Raw genomic sequence first — 26,539 nt, 5'->3', positions numbered from 1 at the left:
AGATCCACAATGTGAGGAAGAGATTTTCTTACCCAGTAACTGAAAATGACCTCAATGTTTACATTCAAAAGCTGGTGCTATTCAGGTCCTGGTGAATCAAGAGACTTTCAGATTTTGTCGTAATGTTTGGTTTCAGTTTCTCATCTCCCTCAAGTATCCCTTGAGTTCCTCCTCTTCTAACATCCTGTAAATGCAATTCAAAAAATCCATCACGGTCAATCCAGGATTGAAATTCAGAAAGAACATACGTTTCTATTGGTTTGAGTTTGCTGTGTCTAAATCCTCCCCTTCTAACCCCCTGTAAAAGGAGTTTCCAAAATCCCTCCCTGTCAGTCCAGGATAGAAATGCGCAACATTCTATCCTCCTGCTACCTGGACCAGGATGACCGCGCATGCGCCATGCTGCACATTGCCCTCTATAAAGATGGCGGCCGTTACCCCGGGCCTGGCGAAGGGAGAAATCCAGAATTTTTCGGCCCGTTCTCTGCAAACACAAGACCGGTACCTTGTTCTTTGGGGTCTGAGGCCTGCACTGTCTCTTTATGAAGCCTCCTTGCCCACACCGCTGGCTCCATTCTTCCTCACACACCCACTAACTCTGTTAGTTTGCTCCACTCGACATTCCCTAACCCGCTCTGAGCAGCTTCAGTCACAGACCAGCACTGCGCATGCTCATGGTCCGACCGCAATGCGCATGCCCCACCTCTAACACATGCGTATGGTGCTGCTGTTGTGAAGATAGGGCACATTCTGCCCCGCAGCGAATGCTGGGTGGTCGCTCTGCCATTGAAAGATCACGTTGCAGAACAAAAACCTCTGTCCTGTAATCAGAATACGATGGGTGCAATAGGGGCAAGACATAAAATTGTTGAATCAATGATACAGCGGCCAAATTGCTCCAGGGTCCACCGCAATTCTCGCCTGGATGCAGAACAAACCCAGACAGTTAGATCTGAACTCAGTGTCGTCTCAGCAGAAGGGGTGAGCTAGTAACATTTCCCCCCTTACATGGAACATTTACACCATGTCTTGCCAGCATCTCTGCTCTGATTGTGGATCAAATCTTTTGAACTTTTAAAGTTGGAGTGTTAACGTGTGGGCAAACTGAATAAAGCCCTTTGCACAAGTGAAGTATCTGAATGGTCTCCCACCACCAAGACTGGGTTGCTGTGTCAGTAAATGGGATGAGAGTGAATCCCTTTCCAATTTTAACTGGTGAACAATCTGTTTACAGTGTGAGTTTACCTACACATTTTCAGCTCAGACATGGGTTTCGAAATCGACTGGTAATGGGTTCCACATTCTTAGCACCACATAAGAAAAAGGAACAGGAGTAGGCCATTCGGCCCCTCAAGCCTACTCCGCCATTTAATAAGATCATGGCTAACCTGATAGTCACCTGAAATCTGTATCCCACCTATCATTGATAACCTATCATCCCCTTGCTTCCCAAGGATATATCGACCTCTGCCTTAATAATATTCAATGACTTTGCTTCCACAGCCTTTTCAGGAACAGAGTTCCAAAGTTTCACGACCCTCTGAGAGAAAAAAAATCGCCTCATCTCCATTTCAAATGGGTGACCCCTTGTTTTTAAACAGCGATTCCGAGTTCTAGATTCTCTCACAAGAGGTAACATCCTCTCCAAATGCGCCCTGTCAAGTACCCTGAGGATTTTTCTGTTTCACTGATCAGGTAAAGTAAAGCAAAATACTGCAGATGCTGGTTATCTGAAATAAAAACTGAAAATGCTGGAATTCTCAGCAGATCTGGTAGTGACTGTGGAGAGAGAGACACGGTTTTCATTTCAGGTCTGTAACCTTTCATCAGAACTGCACTGCATCTAAAATGTTAATAATGCCTCTCAATCCAAAGATGCTGCCAGTTGTAGTAAGGGCACTCAAGAAGGAAATGAAAATCCCCTTTGAGGAATGGAATCCAATGCGAATGAAGGGTGAACTGCCCGACTGACCAGAGACAGTCAAGGCAGCTTTCCCTTCTTTAAGACGCTGGAACAGTGACTCTAATGTTAACAGTGAAATTAACTGATTTGAGACATTGAAAGGATTCTCGTTACTGCACATCAGGAATTCAAAACTAATATCGGCTTCGGGACAATCAGAATGCTTGGTATCAGACAAGACAATGAAAGGCTCGAAGGGAGATGGCACCGGTTGTAGGGGAGCTGGTTCCCGGTGACATGGATGTGTCTACAGTGGGTGGGATCAGACAGTTTCCATGTATCCACAATGAATGTCCCACCCTTTATTTTGGAAGAGTAAAACTGATAGAGCGCAACAACAATCTGGGTAGTGGCAATCTGAAGATTAGACTCACTGACACCCCGGTTGGGATACCTTGTCAGTTAGGTTTGTGTAAGTGTCTGTGGCGCAATTGGTCAGCGTGTTTGCCTGTTAACTGAAAGGTTGGTTATTCAAAACCACCCGGGGGGGTGAAGATTTTTACTGTTTTTCCCCCTCATCACCAATCATTGCCACACAGTTCTGGATTGTTATTGGGTACTTGGGCTGCAAGATATCCCCAAAACGGTGGCAGGTCTTTTGTTGTCCAGTGAGCTCCCACAAAAACAGCTTCTTTTTAAAATTACGTTTTCTGTCAAATACAATGAGAAAAGATTTGGACCCACTCTGTACCTTCATCTAACCCATTAGAAATCCATGAAATTGTTGGAATCAAACGAAACCCATCAATTATTCTCTCTTCCTCAGCTCCACAGTGAGTGAGACAGGGAAAAGCAGCAAAGCAGCAATATTCCGGCCCCGCACTCTCCCATCGCCCGCTACTAGCAGAAAGCGGCGACTGCACCGTCAGTCAGCGGGTTACTACCCATCCCTGGAACGCGAGAACCTCCAATCCGGGCCAAACCTCCCAATACACCGAGCACAGACTCAGGAAAACGCAGGTAGATTATATCCCGGTCACTAAACCTCCAAGCAGCATTTACGGAATACCCGAGTGAGTGAGTCACAAATAAAAGTCACACAAACTTTCTAAACTTTTCACTGTAAAATTCCTTCATTTTATTGAAAAGCTGACTGTTGTGAATCTGAAAATGAGCTCGATAGGATTTGTGTTACCAAGTGACTTGTTTTCCATTGTTTGTCCATCAGGTTTGGATTTCAATTTGTGTTGGATGTTGATGCGAATCTGATTTCAAAATGAGGACACAAAGCAGCCAAATATTAAAGGAAGGAGAAAGTGCTGAGGAAAATCGATCACAGTTCTTGGAAGGAGGTGCAGCTAAGAAGTGGAAGATGTGAATGATGTTATTGATGATTGAGGGGAATGCATTGCAACTTTGGGGCATTTGTAGGCCGATTGTGTTCCACACTTTTAAATTCCGACCAAGCTGAGGTATCAGGTAGAAAGCAGCAGGTTTAGCCATGTATGTTGAGATACGAAACAATTCTTTTCCTTCCTGGCTAGCTCAGTCGGTTGAGCGTGTGACTTTTAATGTCGGGGTTGTGGGTTCGATTTCCATGCTGGTGCTGTAATACTTTAACGATCTGAATAAGAGCCGTACGGACTGGAAACATTGGCCCTTTTCATCGCTTCAGCTGCTGATTTTTCCAGCATATTTTGCTTTTGTTTCAGATTTCCATCATTCGCAGTAATTTGCTTTTATCTTTTTACTTTGAAATCTTGCTGCTTAAATAAAACAACAACTAATCACTGCGGCTCCTGTGAAACTTACAAGGCAGACATTCATCACTGAAAGCAACTGACACACGTCAAATTCAAAGTACTTTCATGTCGCATCTCTTTCTGCTTCTGTCTCGCCCCCAGCTCCCTCTGCCCGTCCAGCTCCCAGGTCAATTCGCTGCTTGATGCAGACACAGTCGATTCGTAGGAATTGGTAAAACTCGTGGGTAAAGAGACACCTGGATCTCACCTTCCTGGTTCTCCCAGATACTAATTACAGGAATGTGCACAGTGCCGATTATCCACAGTCACTCTCCTCCCAGTTGTTCAGCTGTTTAAATGATTTTCACACTGGCTTTCAATGTGAAGAAAGCAGAGCTGTGATCAGTTGATATTGTTCAGCAGATGTACTGCAGGAAGGTACATGACAGGCCGATGGTAACAGTGTTCTTTGGATGCGGTGAGCTCCAGTGAAGGATTGGCACCATTAATGTGTCGCTCAATTAGTCTCGTGATAAATCTCGTGCTGGAAATTACAAGAAAACTCGCTGAATTTGCTCCGTGTTTTAGTTTCAAAAGAGCCGAAAACAAGGTAAGAAAGTACATCTCGCTAGAGTCAGTTATAAAATGGCAGAATGACCCGTGCTGTTGGGAAACATAAAATTATAGAAAGTCACAGCACAGAAAGAGGCCATTCGGCCGGGCGTGCTGCTTTCAAAGAGCAGTAGTGATTGTTTGATCTATCAGGATTGATATTTGTGCCAGTGCAAACAGTAGGCAGCAAAATTCGTTCTTCTCCCACCCATATTTTGCGTCACACCAACATTTCTATAGTCAGTGCTTTGCAACCAGCCCTTCTCCTCCTCTTCCTTCATTCCCTCACTCCACTTGAACCAAGTGTGATGTTTTCCAGCTCTTGAGGTGCCCTTAAACCCTCACTCCTCTGATTCTGGTGGGGCTTTTAAACGTTTACAAACAATGAATAATCAACACTCGTTCCAAAAAACGAAATAACTCGACATTCCCTGACCGGGAATCGAACCCGGGCTGGGGCGGTGAATGCGCCGAATCCTGACCACTAGACCACCAGGGAAGTTGGGCTGATATTTTTCGATTTGGCTTATCTACGCTGCTTTTGCCTATTGTTTTCCAGTTCAGATTTCTTTCACCTCAAAACTGCCTGTTTCGGTTCAAGATAAACGACTTCTTCAGCCAATGAAAACAACGGTTGCTGTGATCTGGAACATGAAATCGACAGTGAGGTGAAATAGCCCCACAAGCTGCACATGCGCAACTTTCAATTTCCAAAACTCGCTGTTGGTCCAATGGAAGCGCCGTTTCCCAGTCACTGGACATCAGGGAAACGACCAATAAGGCTTGACATTTGGATTAGGGAGGCAACTTTTGACATTTATTTTTCATTCCCGACCTCCTTCAGAGACAACTTTCTCCGACTAATTGGTCTGTTTAGGTTGAACACAAGCGACTTCTTCACCAATGAGAAAAACAATTGCTGTTAGCTGGAACATGAAATACTTTCCTCCTTTAAGACAGTTGTTATAACCTCCCCCTTTGAACGAGCTTTTAGTCATCTGACCGAATATGTGGCTCAGTTTTACACTTTGTAATATAATGATTCTGGGGAACGCCTTGTGACGTTTCATTAGGTTAAGGCGCTTTATAAATATAAGTTGTTGTTGTAGGATATATATATAGAGAGGGCCACTCTCCTGTTTTATCGTTCACGCTGATACTTTTCTCAGCGACATTTTAACATGAATTCACACAACTAATGTGAATCAAGTTTGCGACGTTAAAAACGTTTTAACCCCCTCAGGGAACTGAACCACATTGACAATCGCAGAGGAACAGACACAGAGAGATATACACCGAGAGTGACAGAGGCCTAAGGAGAGACACACACCCAGAAAGCAAGGGTGTTATCAACTTGGCTCAGTGTTTGTTCCATTTCCGAAAGCAAATTCCCTGAATGCTGACAAATGAATGGGAATCAGAAAATACGGACGTATTTTGATGGGTTTCCTTCTAATTAACTGATAATTCGTTTGGTTAAAATCAACAATGGTGAAAACTTTAGTCAGCAAGATTCCAACCCTTGTGCTCATGTTTACAAAAATTTAAATTATCGTGATTTCGCTCACACTCATCTAAACAAGCTTGGATAATGCTCTTGTCAGGTTTCAAACCGCAGCTCCATCATATGTGAAGTGAATATGACCCCCACTCGCCTCTATAAACCCTGCGCTGTAAAGATCCCAATGGAGCTGTCTGGAATGTTAAACTGTGACGTCATGCAGCAGCACTTTGGGTCTTTGTTTTGAAGAAATGGAATTCGGCTGTTCTCATTAGGAATGCTGGAGACAGACTGATCAACAATGTCATCATCAAATGGCACAGCGCAGTAAGAGGACCTTCCATCCATCGTGTCTATGTCAGTTTTGTACAAAGAGCTTTATAATTTATGACAATTTCCTTCTCTTTCTCCTTAGCCCTGCACAATTCCCATTTGGAAACTCCATGTTAAGAAAACCAATATTGAAAGCTTCAGCTCGTTCCTCACCTGAGCCAATACGTACTACTTGCTTCAGGCACTGACGTTTGCAGTGAAGGAGAACAAAGCAATATAATTTACAGGCTAGCCTGGATCTTTTTTTATTCATTCACGGGATGTGAGATCCGCTGTCTAGGTCAGCATTTGTTGCCCATCCTTATTTGCCCTTGGGAAGGTGGTCTGCCTTCTTGAACCGTTGCAGTCCATGTGGTGTAGGTACACCAACAGTGCTGTTAGGAAGGGAGTTCCAGGATTTTGACCCAGCAACAGTGAGGGAACGATGATATATTTCCAAGTCAGGATGGTGAGTTACTTGAAGGGGAACTTCCAGGTGGTGGTGTTCCCATGTGTCTTCTGTCCTTGTCCATCTGGCTGGTAATGGTCGTGGGTTTGGACACTGGTGTCTCAGGAGCCTTGGTGAATCCCTGCAGTGCATCTTGTAGAAGGCACACACTGCTGCTACTGTGCGTCAGTGGTGAAGGGAGTGAATGTGGATGTGGTGCCAGTCAAGTGGACTGTTTTGCCCAGCCTCTTCAGTGTTGCAGGGGCTGCCCTCATCCAGGCAAGTGGGGAGAATTCCATCACACTCCTGACTTGTGCCTTGCAGATGGTGGACAGGCTTTGGGGAGTCAGCAGGTGAGTTACACGTTGCACGATTCCTAGTGTCTGACCTGATCTTGTAGTCACAGTGTTTATATGGCCCGTCCAGTTCAGTTCCTGGTCAATGGTAACCCCCAGGATGTTGATAGTGAGGGATTCAGATATGGTAATGCCATTAAACATCAAGAGCGATGGTTGGATTATCTCATGTTGGAGATGGCCATTGCCTGACACTTGTATGGTGCGAATGTTACATGCCGCTTGTCAGCCCAAGCCTGGATATTTCCCACGCCTTGCTGCATTTGGACATGGATTGCTGCAGTATCTGAGGAGTGGGGCATGGCTGAACATTGTGCAATCATCGGCAAACTTCCCCACTGACTGACCTTTAACAACAACTATCATCTTCCTTTGTGCTAGGTATGACTCCAACAAGTGGAGAGTTTCCCCTGATTCCCATTGACTCCAGTTTTGCTAGGGCTCCTTGATGCCACACTTGGTCAAATGCTGCCTTGATGTCAAGGGCTGTCACTCTCACCCCATCTCTGGAGTTCTGCTCTCTTGTCTATGTTTGAACCAAAGCTGTAATGAGGTCAGGAGCTGAGTGGTCCTTACGGAACCCAAAAGGGGCATCAGTGAGCAGGTTATTGCTAAGTCAGTGCCGCTTGATAACACTGTTGATGACCCCTTCCATTACTTTACTGGTGATGGAGAGTAGACTGATGGGGCGGTTATAGGCTGGGGTGGATCATTCTCACTCTTTCATTCCCAGTTTGGTAGAAAGAACGAGGAGAGACATGATAAATTGCAGGGTTTCGGGGAAAAGGTTGACAAGATGGGCAGAAAGACCGCTTTCACTGCTGTAACCATTGCATGAATTCATATAAATAATGCGATAATCAGGGCAACTTCTGTAGTCGTGGCCGAGTGGTTAAGGTGATGTACTAGAAATCCAGTGGGGTTACCCCACGCAGGTTCGAATCCTGCTGACTACGTTTTCCATTACTTCCGATTTTGACTGCGCGAATTAATGATCGATGAATCGAGGAAAAGAGATCCAAACACATCCGTGGTCTCTTATTTCTATTCATTTCTCGGCCTTCTGCAAATCTCCAGTCAGAACTGGAAAAAAAAATTAGCCAATTTGGTGACATGATTTCATTCTGGCATGTGTCTCTCCTTAGGCCCGTCAGTCTCGGTGTATACCTGTTTGTGTTCCTCTGTGTGGGTCAATGTGGTTCAGTTCCCTTAGGAGGTGAAAACATTTTTATGAACACAAATTGTATTCACATTAGCTATGCAAATTCACATTACAATGTTATAGTGAAAAATATCAGGATGAAAGGTGCAAGAGGAGTTTGTCTCTTTCTATATATGGACTACAACAACAAATTATATTTATAAAGCTCCTTTTACCTAATGAAACGTCACAAGGCGTTCCCCAGGAGCATTATATAACAAAGTGTGACACCGAGCCACATACTCGGTCAGATGACTAAAAGCTCGGTCAAAGGGGGAGGCTCTAAGAACTGTCTTAAAGGAGGAAAGTATCGATTTCATGTTCCAGCGAACAGCAATGGTTCTTTCATTGGCTGAATACGTCACTTGTATTCAACCGACATAGACCATTTGGTCAAAGAAACTTGTCCTTGGTGAAGTTTGTAAAAGTAAACTCCACTACAATTTGGCGGCCTATAAACAGCGCCCACCAATGTTTGCTGCCTCTCGCTGTTTCTTAGCTCCACCCAAACTGATTCTACATCTTGATCCTTCAATCTAAGATCCTCTTTCACTAATGTACTGATCTCGTTCCTTGTTTACAGCACGACCCCGCCTCGTTTTCCTTTTTGCCCATTCTTCCTAAATGACGAATATCTTTGAATATTCAGATCAACCAATCACACTGTTCTTTGAAAGCAGCACACAGGGCCGAATGGCCTCTTTCTTTGCTGTAACTTTCTGTCATTTTATGTTTTCTAACACCACGGTTAAGATGAACTTTCTTATCTTCCATGTGATGCTTTGAATTCAAGACAATTAGCAAATTCAGCGAGTTTTCTTATCATTTTGAGCACAGAATTTGGAACTGGACTCGTTGAACGACATTTAAATGGTCTCAATCGTAAGAAGCAGCTCACTGACTCCAAACAGGCACCGTGAGCGTCAGCCTGTTGTGTGCATTCTTGCTGTACATCTTCTGAGCTATAAGCTAATCACAGCTCCACTTTCTGCACATTGAATGACAGTGTGAAAATAAGCACAATTTCAAATCTTAACTATGCATATTAGTGATTTTCTTTGTGTGCCAATGTGGTTCAGTTTCCCACTTTCACCAACCAAACATTATCCACGTTAGTTCTCTGACTTCATATCAGCAAAAAAAAAAAGCAGTTAACAGGACATTTCTCTCTTTATTTTGAGTGGAGACTGTTCAGCAACTAAACTTCTGGATGTTCCAAAGCAGAGGATGATTGAAGTTTTCACATGATCTCATTAAGTAGCTGAGAATGCTCGAGGGGCCGAATGGCTAATTCCTGATCATTTTTTTAATATTCTAATTCAGTGTCAGTGTTGGTGAAGACAATGTTTGTGTCTAATCTGAATGTGGTAGTGAGGCCGAGCGAGCTCAGCCGCTGGTTCAGGTTTCAATCCCTCTGGTGATTTGGGTTTTACTCCCACTGCTGCCAAACTTTCTGGTGGTTTGTTATTTGAGGCGCTTCCCAAAAAATCTCCGTGCGGTGAAGGAGCAGCTGAGCTGTGCCGTGTTGTATTTCAGTTGGAAGAATAAGGAGAGACAGTGTAAATCCCAGGGTGACTGGGAAAAGGTGGGGCAATGGCACGGACTGGAAGACCTTCTTTCACTGGAACTCGCTGTTTTCATTCTATTATTTTAAACCAACAACATGCAGCCTTTACCCAGTTGTCCTGGCCGAGTGTTTGAGGCGTTTTTCCACGTGGTTCCAATCCTGCCAACTCCCCTTCTTCTCATTCCTGATTGACACAAACTGTCAGCAGAATAAATTATCAGTCAAATGAAAAAGAAAACCACCCAAACACCCCCGTGTTTCTGGCTTCAGTTCATCTGCAAACATTCACTACATTTGGAGTCTGAAATGGAACAATAATTGGCCAAGTTGGTGACATCCTTGCTTTCTGGGTGTTTGTCTCCCCTTCGGCCTCTGTCACTCTCGGTGTATGTGTCGGTGTGTGTTCCTCTATGTGTGTCAATGCGGTTCAGTTCCCCGAGGGGATGGACACATATTCACCATCACAAACTTGATTAACATTGGTTGTGCAACTTCATATTAAAATGGCAAAGAGAAAAATATCAGGATGAACGATGCAAGTGGAGTTTACAATGTTTGAAAGGAGGTGCAGCAAAGAAGCGGAAGATGTGAATGATGTTATTGATGATTGAGAGGAATGCATTATTACCTTGTGGATTTTGTAGGTCGATTACCTTCCACAGCTGAAATTCAGAACAAGCTGAGGCTCCAGGAGGAAACCTCCCTGAATTTTCACATAGGAAATAACGCGCGTGCATGCCCGGCTCGGCTGTGACAGAGACAGGGCGGGCAGAAGACCCTCTTTGTCTGCTGTAACCATTCTATGAATTCATATAAATAATACAGGCTTACTGCCAAGATCTGTAGTCGTGGCCGAATGGTTAAGGCGATGCACTTCAAATCTATTGGGGTTACCCCGCGCAGGTTCAAATCCTGCCGTCTATGTTTTCCATTATTTCTGATTTCAACCATTGATCTCAGAAACAGTAAATGGAATCGACATTTTCACAACACCTGCAGTAGCAAAGTTTGACCAGTGGATGGCAGTGAAACCGTGATTGCTCACATCACATGAAGCAGGCGCTGTCTCAATTATTACTGCATTTGGCACTGTCTCTGTTCATGTTAAATTAGACGCCGTTTCTGTTTCTATTGCACTAGGACATGTCTCTGATCATATTAGAGAAGGTCATCTCTCAGTTGTTTCTGTAATTGGCTCAATCTCAGTTGTTTATGTACTGGGCTAGGGCCACAATACAGTTGGCACTATCTCAGTCATGACTGCACTGAAGCAGGTCTCGACTAGAGTTACAATAGGCCATGCCCCAGTTGGCACTGCACTAGAGCTTGTCTCTGGTTATAGAAAACTAGAACATGTTTTTATTTGCATTTCACAAGACTCTGTCTCAGCTATTACTCCAGGAGAACCTGCCACGTGTCTATCAAACTGGACCCTGTCTCAGTTAATGCTGCACCAATACATGCCTCCATTCATATCACACAATTCCCTGTTTCTGTTGTTATTGTCCTTTATCATGACTTTGTTATTTCTGGACTTGTTCATGTCTCTGTTCTTATTGGTCTTGTACATTTGCTGGTATTTACTTCACCAGGCACTGCGTCAGTTGATATTAAAAAGAGCCCTGAATTATGTGAAGCTCCACTAGACCCTGTATCAGTTTTCTTCAATTGGATCCGGTCTGTGTTATTACTACGCTAGGCAGGTTCGTATTACACAAGATCCTGTCTCAATTATTACTGCACTCGGCACTGCCTGACTTATGTTTCACTAGGTCGGGGCCCTGCTTATAACGCACTCAATCATGTCCGCACTTATATTCCGCTATTTCAGAACAAGTTACACGAGACTCTGTATCACACTCGAGCTTGTCTGTCTTTTTAATTAAGATGGATCCTGTCTTTGCAGAGACTTTGTCTTTGTACCTCTGTCTCTGCTTCTATTCCACTCTCCCTTTCCCTGTTTTTACTCCACGAGATCAGATCTGTCTCTCTTACACTGGCGGCAGTCTCCGTTATTACGACTTAGACTCTCTCTGGGAAGCAATTACCCTGAGCCCTGTGCCTGTAATAACTGCCCTATTTCACTTGATGTTGATCCAGGCCCTGTATCAGTAAATATTGCACTCGCCCCGTCTCCACTATTACAGCAGTAGAGCCTGTCTATGTTAATATAGCACTGGTCCTTGTCCCTGTTATTCGTGCACTAGGTCACGTCTTTGCTTAAGTAACATTAGATGCTTTCTCTATTATTACTGCACTGGTAATGTCTCTGCTTAAATTGCACCAGGCCCTGTCTCAGTAATTACCACACCAGGCTCTGTCTCTGTTGTTGCTGCACTATTCTATGTTTCTATAAGGTGGACGTTGAGTTGCAAATGGGCCTCTGACTTTGGCCTAAAACTTCAGATTTCTCATTGTCTGTTTGTTCTGCGCAGCTCCAGATATTCATTTTCATTACAGCCAACAGTGTTACATATGAGACATCGCCTGTTCTGTGTGTCTATATGAAAAGAAATCATGCTGCACAATTCCACAAAGATAAAAGATTTATCCTCACCAGAATGTTTCATTTTATTTTATTTTCTCTTATTCAAACTGTAACTACAGATCGTCTAATAACGTAAATATTCATTGGTAGTATATTCTGTTGTGTGCTCTTGTTTAGAAATTCCTGTCATACCAACCATTTCTTTGCTAAGACCATACTCACTGAATGTCTGTCATCTCTCTACCTGAGCGTCTAACTCACTGAAACTTATTGTTCTCTCTCTCAGATAAAAGCAAAATACTGCGGATGCTGGAAATCTGAAACAAAAACAAAAATACCTGAAAAAACGCAGGTCTGACAACATCTGTGGAGAGGAATAGAGTTGACGTTTCGAGTCCGTATGACTCTTCATCAGAACTAAGGAAATGGAGAAATGCGGTGAAATATAAGCTGGTAGTCGAGGGTGAGACAGGTAGAGCTGGATAAAGGGCCAGTGATGGAGGCAAAGAAGAGTTGTCATAGACAAAAGGACAAAGGGGTGTTGATGGTGGTGATATTGTCTAAGGAATGTGCTAATGGGGACATTAAGAGTAGCAAGCAGGACAAGCTAGTGACAGATGGCCCTAGTGGGTGTGGGGTAGGGGAAAGGGATCGAAATGGGTTAAAATGTGGAGATAAAACAATAGATCGAAATAAATTTTAAAATAGGTATGAAAAGAAAAATACATTTAAAAATATATATATAAATTATTGGAAAAAGGGGGATCGGAAAGGGGGTGGGGATGGAGGAAAGAGTTCATGATCTAAAATTGTTGAACTCAATATTAAGTCTGGAAGGCTGTAAAGTCGGAAGATGAGGTGCTGTTTCTCCAGTTTGCGTTGAGCTTTACTGGGACATTGCAGCAGGCCAAGGACGGACACGTGGGCATTCTCTGCGTCAGTGTGTGTGTGTGTGTATACATTTGCATATGTGAGTGTGCGCCTGTGTGTGTGTCGGTGGTGTGTGTGTGTCAGTGTGTGTGGTGTGTGTCTCTGTGTATCTTCGTGTGTATATGTGTGTGTGTGTGTCTGTGTCGGTGTGTGCGTGTCTGTGTGTTTTGTATCTGTTCGTGTGTCTGTGTGTGTTTCTGTATGTGTCCGCGTGTTTGTGTGTGTGTGTGTGTGTGTGTGTCTTTGTGTGCTTCTCTGTCTGTGTATGAGCGTGTGTTTCTGTGTGTTTATGCGTATTTGCGTGTGTTTGTGTGTGTGTGTCTTTGTGCATGTATGCATGTATGTCTGTGTGCACCTGTGTACGTCTGTGTCTTTGTATGTGTGTGTGCCTGTGTGCATGTTTGTCTGTATGTATGTATTGGTGTGTGCCTGTTTATGTGTGCGCATGTGCGTCTGTGTGTGTCTGCCTCTTTGTGTGTGTGTGTGTGTGTGTTTGTGTGTGAGACACGTCATATTGTTTGCAATTGAATTTCACAATGATCTTCATCATCCTTGCATTCATGAAAGATGACGGACATGCAACAAACGAATCTATTCAGATGGGTTGTCTCCAGGTGCTGCACAGTTTCTGATGGCTGAGCTTAATCCTTGAGGGGCAGTTTCTGTCACAAGTGACTCACGTGAAGCTACAAATGATGTTCTGGGTTGTTGTTTCCAGTCTTGCCGTCTGTTGCCAAGCCGCTGTAGCCATTGCGATGCACAACAGTCCACAGGAAGTATCGCCATCTTCCTCCGTCATCATCTAGTGAAATTCATGTAAGATAATCGCTAATTAGGGCCTCCAAGTCACGCTTGTGAGTGTCATACAAGCAGAGCTTTGGGGGTCTCACTGTCCGCCTGGCCCTTAGCAATGTGGCCACCTTCCATCCTGTAAACAGGCCCGAGCCATCCAACCTCCCTCTGTTTGCTGAGCCTAACAGACTTGGGAGCTCTGTCTTTGTGAGGACTGCCGCTTCCTGATTGTGTCCCGACAGGAGATACCCAATAACCACCGCACACAGTGCAGATGGAAGTTGCAGAGTTTCTTTCCATGATTGGTGTAAGTCCTCCTTGTTTCACAGCCAGACAAGGTACTGAGGACACAGCCCAAATACACCATCAGCTTGGCCCCAAGGGTCAACTTGATGTTAATTCATGTACGTTTCATGAGCCAGGTGATATCTGTTTACCCCGTGTGTGTATCAGGAACTGCATCAAGGAGCAGACTGTCTGTCACTGTGGAACTTGGGGAGCAGTATTAACCAACCACTTCCAGCCGGGTGTTATCTAGTGTGATCAGTGGTGGAAGTGCAACACCTTTCCCTTTAAACATGGTTTTCTAGAAATTTTTCTTCAAATAGAACAAGTTACAAGCATGGGAGAGATGGTAAATGAGTCGCTGTTGGTTTTGCACATTTCTTGTGCACCCCAGTGCGGGGGGTAGGGGTGCGCTTATGCTCTGTCGTTGTCGGCCTATTTCATTGAAAAACGCGCTATTAATTCCAGAATCTACGATCCAAATGTGGTTCCACATGTTGTAGCTCCAGTAAAACCTCTGCTCCAGGTGAGGTTCGAACTCACAACCTCAGAATAGCCGCTGACTGCACTGCTATATAAGTACCGCGCACTAACCAATTGCACCACTGGCGTGCTCACACGGCTCCCCATTTGACCTAGTTACATTTTTCACGGATCACTGGGGTCAGACATGATTCCTTGATGGTAGATTAGTCAATGTGATCTCAATAAATTTTAATGATATTACATGAACTGCAATATATTTTGAATGAAATAAAATGCCGACAATGGGTCAGGGAAACTTTGTTAATTTTCACACACTGAGCATGGACATTGCCAGAGCTCCTGCGCCTTTTCAATATTGTTTTCCTTAACTCCGAGTTTTCAAAAAGGAATTGGACAAATATTTGAAATGGAGAAGCTGCTGGGTTATGAAGAAAGAGAAAGATTTTGGGACTAACTGGGCAGCTCTTTGTAAAAACCTGGCGAGGGCACGATGGGTCCTAATGAGCTGTGAACTTTTACGATTCCATTTCTCGATCAATTTCTCTTCAGCATTCCCAAATATCCCAGCCCAATCCTATTTCTGCAAAGCATAATCCAGAACTACCGCATCACGACACAGTTTGAAATTCTATACAAGTCCCTTGGGGTAACTCGCTGCGTGGGGTTTCTGTTGTGTCAGCCATGATCTTATTGAATGGCGGAGCAGCACCAAAAAGCTGAATGGCCGCAGTTCCTCTGACCCGGGCTGAATGGCCTCAAGATTGTTACCTTGGTTCTGATTTTATGGAACTGTGAGGGGCTCGAGCGACAAAATGGTCTGTTCCTGCTGCTGTTTGTTATGTTCTTATTCAGCACCAATACCACTCAAGGCAATGGTTACTATCATATTGCCAGCAGTAGTGTGTTTGAGTGGTCCAAGGCGCTGGATTTAAACTGCAGCCTCGATCCATTCGTGGATTTGAATCTCATCACTGCCAAAGTTTCAGTTGGTTCGTCCTTTCAGACGTTTCATCAAATCCCTTAGGATAGGCTCGGAGCATTTGACACATGACGTGGTTCATCTTGCTAGGAAGAACAAGGGAGGCTGTAGGAATTGTAGGGTGAGTGGGAATTGGTGGGGCTGAATGCTCTCATTATCTGCTGTAACCATTCCATGGTTTTACATGATCAACATTTACACCAGTGTAAGGTCTCCAGTAATGGCTGAGTGATTAAGGCGATGGATTGGAACTCCACTGGGATCTGCCCCCAGAGGTTCGCGTCCTGCCGATTGCACTGCTCAGTGTTCTGTCCTTTTGGAGCCTCCAGGATTAGTTATTGTCTAAATGGAGTCAGAACTTTCCAAACGCTCCCGTCTGTTTTTCCTGTTTCATTTCTGTGATCCTTCTTTCCTGTTCATCCATAAGCATTCACAGAATCTGCAGTCAGAAATGAAATAAATCTGAGTTAAATTGGTGACATCCTTGCTTTCTGAGAGTTTGCCTCTCCTCAGAACTCTGTCACTCTCGGTGTTAATGTGTGTGTGTCAATGTGGTTCAGTTCCCCGAGGGGTAAACACATTTTTACCATCGCAAAACTTTCTTCACTTGTATTATATATCTTCATGGTAAATGGTACAGAGAATAACAACAGGTGTAAAAGTTGCAAGAGGAGATTGACGCTTTCTGTGTTTATTTAAGTGGAGACTGCTTATTGATTCAGTGTCCATATGTGACAGCGGAGGAAGATTTAAATTTTAACTGAGCAACATTTGAACAGACAGTGGATTCACTCAGTGTGATGGTGTGTTCCAGTTCGGTATATGCAATCAGAGAATCAATTTCTATTCGTTGCTTTGAACCCAATCTTTCTAATAGGTTGGATGTTATGCACATGTTTCCCCCATTTTCTCGCTTTATTTGAAATGAATATTCATAAATCTATTTGCGTGGGAACTAACTGATTAACAGCAGAAGTGGCAAAGTTTGGACAATATTTCCTTGTAGCCAAATGGCACAAAGCAGAACTATGTCAGTGTTATAGCAGGAAGAGAGGGAATCTACTTGACCCGACGTGGTTTCAAACCTTCAGCTGGAAGCTAATTTCGTTCTAAAAGTATGCTATAGAAACACTCTCATGGTTCAGATTCGGTGCTTTCACCACCTGGGTTCCATTCCCTGTCTCGATGTTGTGCAAAATGTCGTAACCAACATCCAATTTATGGTTTGGAAAAGAGTAATATTAAACTTGAAACCTTCATTCTGTTTCTCCTTTCACATTTGCTGTCAGGCCTGCTGAGAAATTCCAGCACTTTCTGTTTTTATTATAACATGAATTACTGTCTTTATCATGCACATGATCACAAGAAATAGGAGCAGGAGTAGACAACATGGCCCATCGAACCTGCTCCATCATTCAGTTCAATCATGGCTGATCTTGGGCTTCAACTTCATTATCCTGCCCGTTCCCCATATCCTTTAATTCCCCGAGAGAGCAGAAACCTGTCCATCCCAGCCTTAAATGTATTCAATGATGGAGCATCCACAACTCTCTGGGTAGAGAATTCAAAGATTCACAACCCTTTGGGTGAAGTAATTACTCCTCATCTCAGCCCTAAATTATCGGCCCTTTACCCCGAGACTGTGCCCCAGTGTTTTAGACTCCCTGACCAGTGGAAACAATCTCTGTGTCCACCCGATCAAGCCCCCTCAGAATTTTGTAGGTTTCAATGAGATTGCCTTTCATTCTTCTAAGCTCCAGAGAATAGAAGCCCAATTTATTCAGCCTCTCATCATAGGACAACCATTTCGTCCCAGAGACCAATTTAGTGAACCTTCTCTGTACCGTCTCCACTGACAGTATATCCTTTTATAAATGTGGATATGAAAACAGCACACGGGATTCTCGATGCCGTCTCACCAAAACCCTTCGTTAAAGACTTCTTTATTCTTGCTCTCCAATCCCCTTGTAATAAAGGCCAATATGCCATTGGGCTTCGTAACTTCTTGCTGCCCCTGCATGCTAACTTTCTATATTTCTTGTACAAGCACACTCTTTGAACATCAGCACATTCACTTTCTCACATTTTAAAAGCATTCTGCTGTTCTAATGTTTACAACAAAGTGAACATATTCGCACCTGCCTACATTATATTCCAGCTGCCATCTTGTTGCCCACTCAAATCACTTTGCGATATCTTTTTGCAGTGCTCTCCTCTAAGGTTACCTTGCCACCAAGTTTCATAAATCTTAGCTACAGGCCCCAGTGAGAATTGAACTCACGACCACTGCTTTATAAGACCAGTGCTCGAACCACTGAGCTATGGAGCCACTTGCTGCGTCATACCGACAGTAAACCTCCTAGTGGAACGAGGAACAGGACAAAGTTCTGCATGGATGATATTTGATAGACCTGGAAATGTCTAAGATGGAGAACAGAGAATTAAAAGATGCGAAATGAAAACGGCAGAATTTGATGTGTGTCAGTTGCTTTCAGTGATGAATGTCTGCCGTGGTAATGTGGTAATGATTTTACTGCCGCATGTTTACACTGACACAAATATCACTCCTGACCAATCAATCGCAACTGCTCTTTGAAAGCAACACGCCAGGCCGAATGGCCTTTTTCTTTGCTGTAACTGTCTATAATTTTATGTCTCCCAGCATCATTTCCCAGTCATTCCGACATTTTATTACATTCTATGGGAACGTACTTTCTTACATCCTCGCTTTTGAAGTCAAGGCACTGAGCAAACTCAAAGTTTTTCTTTAATTCCAGCACAGGGTTTGGGACCAGACCAGTTGAACGACACTTTATTGGTGCCAACCCTTCACTGCAGCTCACCCCTTAAAAACAGTGGCTGTCATTGCCCGAAGATGTCGTTTATGATAAAATTCTGTAGCAGAAACTTATCTCTGGTGAAAGTATCTGACAAAGGGCAAATGCGGCGTAGATAAAGCATGTTGCAAGAGTTATAGACAGCTTTCCTCTTAATTTAGAGGTGAGGATTCGGCCCTTTCACTGTGGACTCGATTCCCGGCCAGGAGATGAAGGTTTATTGATCTGATACAAACTGTTAAAACAGGCCTGATTTACTTATTGATTGAAAACCGAAAGACACAACAGCTCCGCCCGAATCAGTGGAGTGAGAGTTGAAGTTTCACATCAGAGCTGCAAATGTCACACGTGGAACAGCTTCGAGAAGAAATACAGTTCCTAATGTCCGAGAGATATCAGTTTGGACTTTTTGCATTTACACATTCATTCTCTCGATGTGTCCATTGACTTAACCACTCGGCCACATGGACTCGGTGTCTGTCTGTTTAAATGTTGCTCAGTGAAAATTTCAATCACCCTCCTCTTTGTAGCGTGCAGACACTTAGTAGCTGAATAGTCTCCACCCAAAAATGCAGAAACAAAATTCCTCTTGAACCTTTTAAACCTGTTTTTATTTTCTCTCTACGATTTTAATATGAAGCCAAAAAACTAAGGTGAATAAAGTGTGGATGGTGAAAATGAGGAACTGAAGCACATTGACACACACAGCGGAACACACACTGACATGCACACCAAGAGTGAAAGAGGCCTAAGGAGAGACAAACACCGAGAAAGAAAGGATGTCACCAAACCGGCTCAGTTTTGTTCCATTTCTGTCTGCAGATTTCGTAAATCCTTGCAGATGAATGGAAATATGAAAGTGCGGGAGTTTTTGTTTGATTCTATTTAATCGATAACTAATCCTGTTGGCACCTGGTTAAAATCAGGAACAACGAGAACCGCAGTCAGCAAACCAACATTGGGAAAACCCCGATGGATGTCAGAAACATCGTCCTCAACTCTCGTCCACTACTAATAGCAATTCCTTGGCTAAAACATGTTCATATTAAACCAGAGGCGGCTATAAAGTAAGTCTTTCGGCCTGTCTTATCTGTGCTGGCTCTCAGGAAGAGTAACTAAACCAATTCCACACACCCGCCTTTCCTCCACACCAATTTCTATTTACATTGTCTCTCCTCGTTCACCCTGTCAAGATAAAGGACCACAACCCGCCCCACTCCCCGTATTAAACTGGACTTGTGTCTGGCTCACCCAAAGGGTGCCCGAAAGTGGGAAGCAGCTGAAAATTTGGGTGCGTTGGGATTCAGACCCACTCCTCCAGAGACTGGAACCTGAATCCAGCTCTCCAGTTTGTGGAGAAAATGGAGTTAGATTGTATATATCAGCTCAGAAATAATGATGACCTGCCTGATCAGACTAAAGTTCTTTTGTAATTCGATATGAAATCAATTGCATAAATAAATAATGATTGTATCGAAAACTGTATGAGGAATCCTAGTCCAACTCTTCATGTCATTGGGTCAGGGAAACTTGGTTAACTAAGGCAAACTGTGCATGGATTCTGCAGAAACTCCTTCTTCAAGCGAGAAATGGACAATGATTGAAAGGGGGAAAATTCAGGTTTAAGGAAAGGGAGAAGGAATTTGAGACGAATTGGTTAGCTCTTTAAAAATAGCTGGCACAGATACGATGGGGTGAAGGGCTCTTTGTTAAAGTAAAAACAGAAAATGCTGGAAAAACTCAACAGGTCTGGCAACATCTGTGGAGAGAGAAGCAGAGTTAATGTTTCGAGTCGGCCTGACTCTGAAGAAGAGACATACGGACTTGAAACGTTAACTCAGCTTCTCTCTCCACAGATGTTGCCAAACCTGATGAGTTTTTCCCAGCATTTTCTGTTTTTACTTCAGATTTCCAGCATCTACAATGTTTTGCTTCCATCTTCGGGCGTCTTACTGCGCTGTGCCATTTGATGATGACATTGTTGATCAGTCTGTCTCCAGCATTCCTAATGAGAACAGCCGAATTCCATTTCTTCAAAACAAAGACCCAAAGTGCTGCTGCATGACGTCACCGTTTAACATTCCAGACATCTCCATTGGGATCTTTACAGCGCAGGGTTTGTGCAGGGAAGTGGGGGGTCACGGTCATTTCACATGTGGCAGAGCAGTGGTTTGAAACCTGGTAAGAGCATCATCCAAGCTTGTTTATTTAATTGTGAGTGAATGTTCAATAATTTACATTTGTTGTTTAAAATGAACACATGGGTTCGAATCCTGCCGCCTGAGGATTTATCATTTTAAATAGGAGAAAACCCACCCAACCACACCCGTATTTTCTTGTTCATATGTCATCATTCAGGAGGTGGCGTAGTGCCATTGTCAATGGGCTAAAAATCCAGAGATAAAAGCAAAATACTGTGAATGCGGGAAATCTGAAATAAAAACAGAAAATGCTGGAAAAATTCAGTATGTCTGGCAGCATCTCTGGAGAAAGAAACAGAATTAATGTTTCGATTCAGCGTGACTCTTCTTCAGAGTTCTTTGAGCAGCACACAGGACCGAATGGCCTCTTTCTTTGCTATAACTTTCTATAATCTTATGTTTCCCAACACCACGGCTACTTCTTGCACAGTCATTCTGACATTTTATAATCCCTCTTGCGAGTGGATTCAAAGGTTAACAATGTGCACAAGACTGGAAGGAGCCTGCGACTGTGGATAATCAGCACTGTGCACATTCCTGTAATCGGTATTTGGGAGAATCAGGAAGATGAGATCCCAGATTATCTTTACTATGTCATTTGCAAACTCATTCTTTCTAAAATCCTTGGGTCCCACATTCCCTGACCCTGCTTTCTAGGGGAAGCTTGGTTTCATGAACTGACTGTGTCTGCATCGAGCAGCTAATTGACCTGGGAGCTGGACGGGCAGAGGGAGCTGGAGGCGAGGCAGGGACAGAAGCAGAAACAGATGCGACATGAAAGTGTTTAGGATTTGATGTGTCAGTTGCTTTCAGTGATGAATGTCTGCCGTGTGTTCTCTTGTCAGTTTCACAGGAGCCGCAGTAATGATGTTGGTGGGTTTTGGAAATTGACAGTTACACATGAGCAGCTTGTGGGGCTATTTCACCTCACTGTCAATTCCATGTCCCAGCTCACAGCAACTGTTGTTGTCATTGACTGAAGAATTCGTTCCATTTAAAATGGAAAATTGTTAAAAGCAGCGTCGATAAACCAAACTGATAAAAGCTTCACCGCTTCCCTGGTGGTCATGCAGTCAGAATTCAGCGCTCTTATTGCCGCTGCCTGGGTTCGATTCCTGGTCAGGGAATTCAGATTTTTGATCTTGTTAAAATGGGTATTAAGTACTTTTTGACTGAAAACATTTCGCAGCTCCATCAGAATCTTTGGGGTGACAGTTGAAGTTTTGCCTCCGAGGTGGAAATATCACACTTGGAACAGGTCGGGAACAGAGATAAAGGCGGAGTGAATGAATGAATGAAAGGAGGACAAGAGAAGGGCTGGGTGCAAAGCACTGACCACAGAGATGGTGGCGCGAGGCAAAATATGGTTGGGGGAAGGACGAATTTTGGTCCCTACTGTTTGCACTGACAAAGATATCACTCCTGATGGGTCAATCACAACTGGTCTTTAAACGCAGCACATCAGCTCATCGAGGCCGAATGGCCTCTTTCTATGCTGTAACTTTCTGTAATTTTATGTTTCCCAACAGCGCGGGTGCTTCTTTCACAGTCATTCTGCCATTTTATAACCCACTCTAGCGAGATGTACTTTCTAACCTTCCATTCGGCTCTTTTGAAACCAAAATACGGAGCAAATTCAGCGAGTTTTCTTCTCATTTCTAGCACGAGATTTGTCACGAGACTTATTGAACAACACATTAATGGTGCCAATCCTTCACTGGAGCTCACCGCATCCAAAGAGCACTTTTATCATCAGCCTGTTATGTACCTTCTTGCAGCACATCTGCTGAACATTATAAGCTTATCACAGCTCTGCTTTCTTCACATTGAAATCCAGTGCGAAAATATGAACAATTTCAAAGCTTAACAACGTATGCAAGACTGGAAGGAGAGTGTAGCGGTGGATAATCGGCACTGTGCATATTCCTGTAATCAGTACCTGGGAGAATCAGGAAATTCCCTGGTGTCTCTTTGCCTTGTTATCTGTAAACTGATCACGTTGTGTTTTATGTTCACACGAACTGACTGAGATTGGTTAAGTAGCTCCTGGAAGAGCAGAGAGAGCTGGAGATGAGGCAGAAAGAGATGTGACGTGAAAGTGCTTAGAAATTTTTGTGCATCAAGTACTTTCAGTGGTGAATATCCAACATGTGTAAATTTCACAAGAACTGCAGTGATGAGGTTGGTGAATTATTTGTTTTGAAGAAGCTGTGCCCGCCGTGGGGCGAACCCAAGGCCCTGGCATTACGCGCCTTCGCTCTACCGACTGAGCTAGACACAAAGTTAAAACCAGGAATAATGAGAAGAGGGAAACCCCAATGGATATTGACTCCATCGCCTTAACCACTCGGCCACGACGACTGGCTCTATGCACAGGTTAGTGTCATTGGCATAAAATCATAGGCGGCTACAGGAGGAGGACATTCTGCCCATTGTATAAATTCTGGCTCATGGAAGAGGAATTCAGCTAATTCAAAAACCCCACCTTTTCTCCACAGCCATTTATATTTTTATTGTCTTTCCTCGTTCTTCCTGTTAAAGTGAAACACCGCATATACCTGCTTTAACTGTGAGCTGGCACTTTTTCAACCAATAGGGAAATTTCAGCAGCATTGGGGTTAGAAACCACGCCTCAACAAAGAATGAGACCTCAAATCAGCACCTAAGACCGCTCAGCTGCGATACCGAGCTCAGGATGCTACTGCCCATTGCTTTGTTTGGTATTTCTACTCAAATAGAACAGAATCAAAGCAGCAGCGACATGTCACAAGGCCCCACAAGACTCCTCCGTCACTCCATAAGATCATGGCGGATCCCCAGTCCCAAGACCCGATCCCGAGAGCCCTTCATTCCCTTCCAAAAATCAGGAGAATTTTAGGATGTTTTTTCTTCCATTGATCGGTGAGCTCTGTGGACACCTGGTTGAAATCAGCAATAATGAGAAGCACAATCGATAAGATTGGAACTTTCCTGGGGAAACGCGAGTGAATTTTAAAAGCATCGTTTTCACCACTCGGACACGATGATTGACCAAGGATCCAATGCTTTCCACTCAATCATCAATGCATCATTCACAGCTTCCACTTCTCAGCTGCACCTCCTTCCGAACATTGTGATCCATTTTCCTCAGGATTTGTTTCTGGATTTAATATTTACCTGCTTTGTTACCTTATTTTGAAATCAGATTCGCTTCAATATCCAACACAAATTGAATTGCAAACCTGACGGACAAACAATGGAAAACAACTCACTCGGTAACACAAATCGCATGGTGCTCATTTTCAGATTCCCAACAGTCAGATTTTCAATAAAATGAAGGAATTTTACATTGAAAACATTTAGAAAGTTTGTGTCACTTTTATTTGTGACTCACTAACTCGGGTATTGTGTAAATGCTGCTCGGAGGTTTAGTGACCGGGATATAATCTACCTGCTTTTTCCTGAGCCTGTGCTCGCTGTATTGGGAGGTTTGACCCGAGTTGGAGTATCTTGTGTCCCAGGGATGGGCAGTAACCCGCTGATTGAAGCTGCAGTCACTGCTTTCTGGAAGTGGGTGTGGAGAGTGCGGGGCTGGAATATTGCTGCTTTTCCCTGTATCACTCACTGTGGAGCTGAGAAAGCGAGAATAATTGATGGGCTTGGTTGAATCCAATAACTTCATAAATTTCCAATGGGTTAGATATCGGTCCATGGTAGGGCTAATTGTTGTCTCATTAAATTTGAAATGAATATTCGAAAAAAGCTGTTTGCCTGGGAACTCACTTGGATAACAGTCGAACTGGCAACATTTCAGAAATCTTTTCTTTCAGCGGAAGTACCTAATGACAGCCTGGAACTGTGTGACTATGAATGCCGATGGGGGGGAAACAGTGTAAGCCTCGTCCCTGGGTGGTCTTGAACCACCAACCTTTCAGTTAACAGCCAAACATGCTGACCAATTGCACCACAGAGACTGATGCAGATTTAACCTGGGGTGTTAGTGAGTTAAAGCTTCAGATTTCTGCTACCAGAATGACAATTGTCCTCTATAAGTTTAGCTCTTCCAAGGTAAAGTTTGGGGCCTTCATTATGGCTACATGGAAACAGTCTGATCCCACCCACTGCAGGCACATCCATGTCACCGGGAACCAGCTCTCCTTCGAGCCTTTGCGTGTCTTGTCTGTTCCCAAGTATTCTGATTGTCCCGAAGCCAATATTAGGTTTGAATTCCTGATGTGCAGAATCCTTTCAATGTCTCAGATCAGTTAATTTCACTTATAACATCAGAGTCAATGTTCAGATGCTTCACGTGCGCAAATAGCTTTATTCAGTTTGCCCACATGTCAGCATTCCAACTTTAAAAGTTCAAAGGATTTGATCCATAATCAGAGCATTGCTGCTGGCAAAACACAGTTTAAATGTTCCCTGTGTAGGGGGGAAAAAGGTCACTAGCTCGTCCCATCTCCTGAGACTGCACTGAGTTCAGATCTAACTGTCGTGGTTTGTTCTGCTGTTCATAACATCCAGGAGAGAATTGTGGTGGAGCCTGGAGCAAAGTGGCCATTGCATCAATTGATTTAACAATTTTATGTCTTGCCCCTATGGCACCGATCGTATTCTGATTGCAGGATGAAGACATTCTACAATTTGGTCTTTCAATGGCGGGGCGCTCACCCAGCTTTCAATGCGGGACAGAATGTGCCCTATCCTCACAACAGAAATTCGCTGCGCATGCGCGTCTCTGAGTATACTGGGGCATTCGCATTGCTGTCTCTTTCATGAGCATGCGCAGTGCTGGTCTGTGCCTGAAGCTGCTCAGAGTGGTTGAGAGAAAGTCGAGCGGAGCAAACTAACAGAGTTAGTGGGTGTGTGAGGAGGAATGGAGCCAGCGGAGTGGACAGGGAGGCTTCATAAAGACACAGTGCAGGCCGCAGACAACAAATAACAAGGTACCGGTCTTGGGTTTGCAGAGAACTGGATTCTGGATTTCTCCCTTCGCCAGGCCCGGGGTAACGGCCGCCATCTTTATAGGGGCAATGTGCAGCAGGGCGCATGCGCGGTCACATCCTGGTCTAGGTAGCAGGAGGAGAAAATTTGTGCATTTCTATCCTGGACTGACAGGGATGGATTTTGGAAACTCCTTTTACAGGCACACAGCAAACTCAAACCAAGGGAAATGTTTGTCTCTTCTCGGTTTCTAATCTTGGACTTACAGTAGTGGATTTTAAATTCCTTTTACAGCAGGGCTGTAGAACTGAACCCAGCCAGAGCAGAGGGAGATAGAAAACTGGGAGAGGAAAGAAATGGTGGAGATTGCATGATGGATCTGGATTTCTCATCACAGGAAGGAGAGTGTGTGTGGGACTGTGATTTACAGCTTGGGGTGGGGGAGGGGAGACGGGAGGAAGAAATATTCCGTAACAAGTGGAATTGTCAATTATTAATTTCCACGCTGGACTGACAATGATTACTTTTGATTTTCAGATGCCAAACATCATCAAATATTAAGATTTGTAGATTGGAAACGCAAACCAAACATCACATCAACATCTGACTGAGCCACTCGATTCATCAGGACCTGAATATAATCAACCTTTGAATGTGGAAGGAGAAATGTTTGACTGTTCTTTCTGTGGGAAAAAGATTTCAAACATCAGTGTGACTGGGAAAGCACTGAGACACGCACACCCGAGTGAGAGTGTTCCAGTGAACTCACTGCGGAAAGAGCTTTAACCAGTTACACAGCCTGAAAAATCATCGCACCATTCACAGTGGGGAGAAACTGTGTACGTGTTGTGTGTGTGGATGAGAAAATGTGAGAATGGTCTGAAGCTATTCAGTTATCCACCCCAGCTGGAAATTCATTGACACACTCACATTGGAGCCAGCACCATGGTGAAACCGTGGAAATGTGGGGACT

The 26,539-nt window shown here is 43.9% G+C and overlaps 2 long non-coding RNA genes and 3 other non-coding genes across 9 annotated transcripts in view; 2 read left to right on the top strand and 3 right to left on the bottom strand.

Annotated features, from left to right (window-relative positions):
• LOC144698296 (uncharacterized) overlaps positions 1-26,539 on the top strand; it is an 869,665-nt gene that overhangs the window by 72,994 nt on the left and 770,132 nt on the right. The gene's annotated exons all lie outside the window — the stretch shown is intronic.
• LOC144698294 (uncharacterized) overlaps positions 1-26,539 on the bottom strand; it is a 451,035-nt gene that overhangs the window by 239,814 nt on the left and 184,682 nt on the right. For 3 of the 4 annotated variants that reach the window (XR_013580487.1, XR_013580488.1, XR_013580485.1), the window contains exon 1: positions 506-553. The exons of the other annotated variant lie outside the window; for it this stretch is intronic. This is a non-coding gene — a long non-coding RNA (uncharacterized LOC144698294). Of the gene's footprint in view, positions 1-505; positions 554-26,539 lie in introns of those variants that run through there. 4 annotated transcript variants of the gene reach the window in all.
• trnas-aga (transfer RNA serine (anticodon AGA)) lies at positions 7,749-7,830 on the top strand. Its single transcript has one exon. It is a non-coding gene; the product is annotated as a tRNA-Ser (tRNA).
• Positions 17,859-17,931, bottom strand: trnai-uau (transfer RNA isoleucine (anticodon UAU)). Its single transcript has one exon. It is a non-coding gene; the product is annotated as a tRNA-Ile (tRNA).
• trnan-guu (transfer RNA asparagine (anticodon GUU)) lies at positions 24,520-24,593 on the bottom strand. Its single transcript has one exon. It is a non-coding gene; the product is annotated as a tRNA-Asn (tRNA).

The sequence above is a fragment of the Cetorhinus maximus genome, chromosome 23, assembly GCF_964194155.1.
Source record: "Cetorhinus maximus chromosome 23, sCetMax3.hap1.1, whole genome shotgun sequence".
In the NCBI taxonomy this organism is placed as follows: Eukaryota; Metazoa; Chordata; class Chondrichthyes; order Lamniformes; family Cetorhinidae; genus Cetorhinus; species Cetorhinus maximus.
This window is presented reverse-complemented; position numbering and strand designations above follow the sequence as displayed.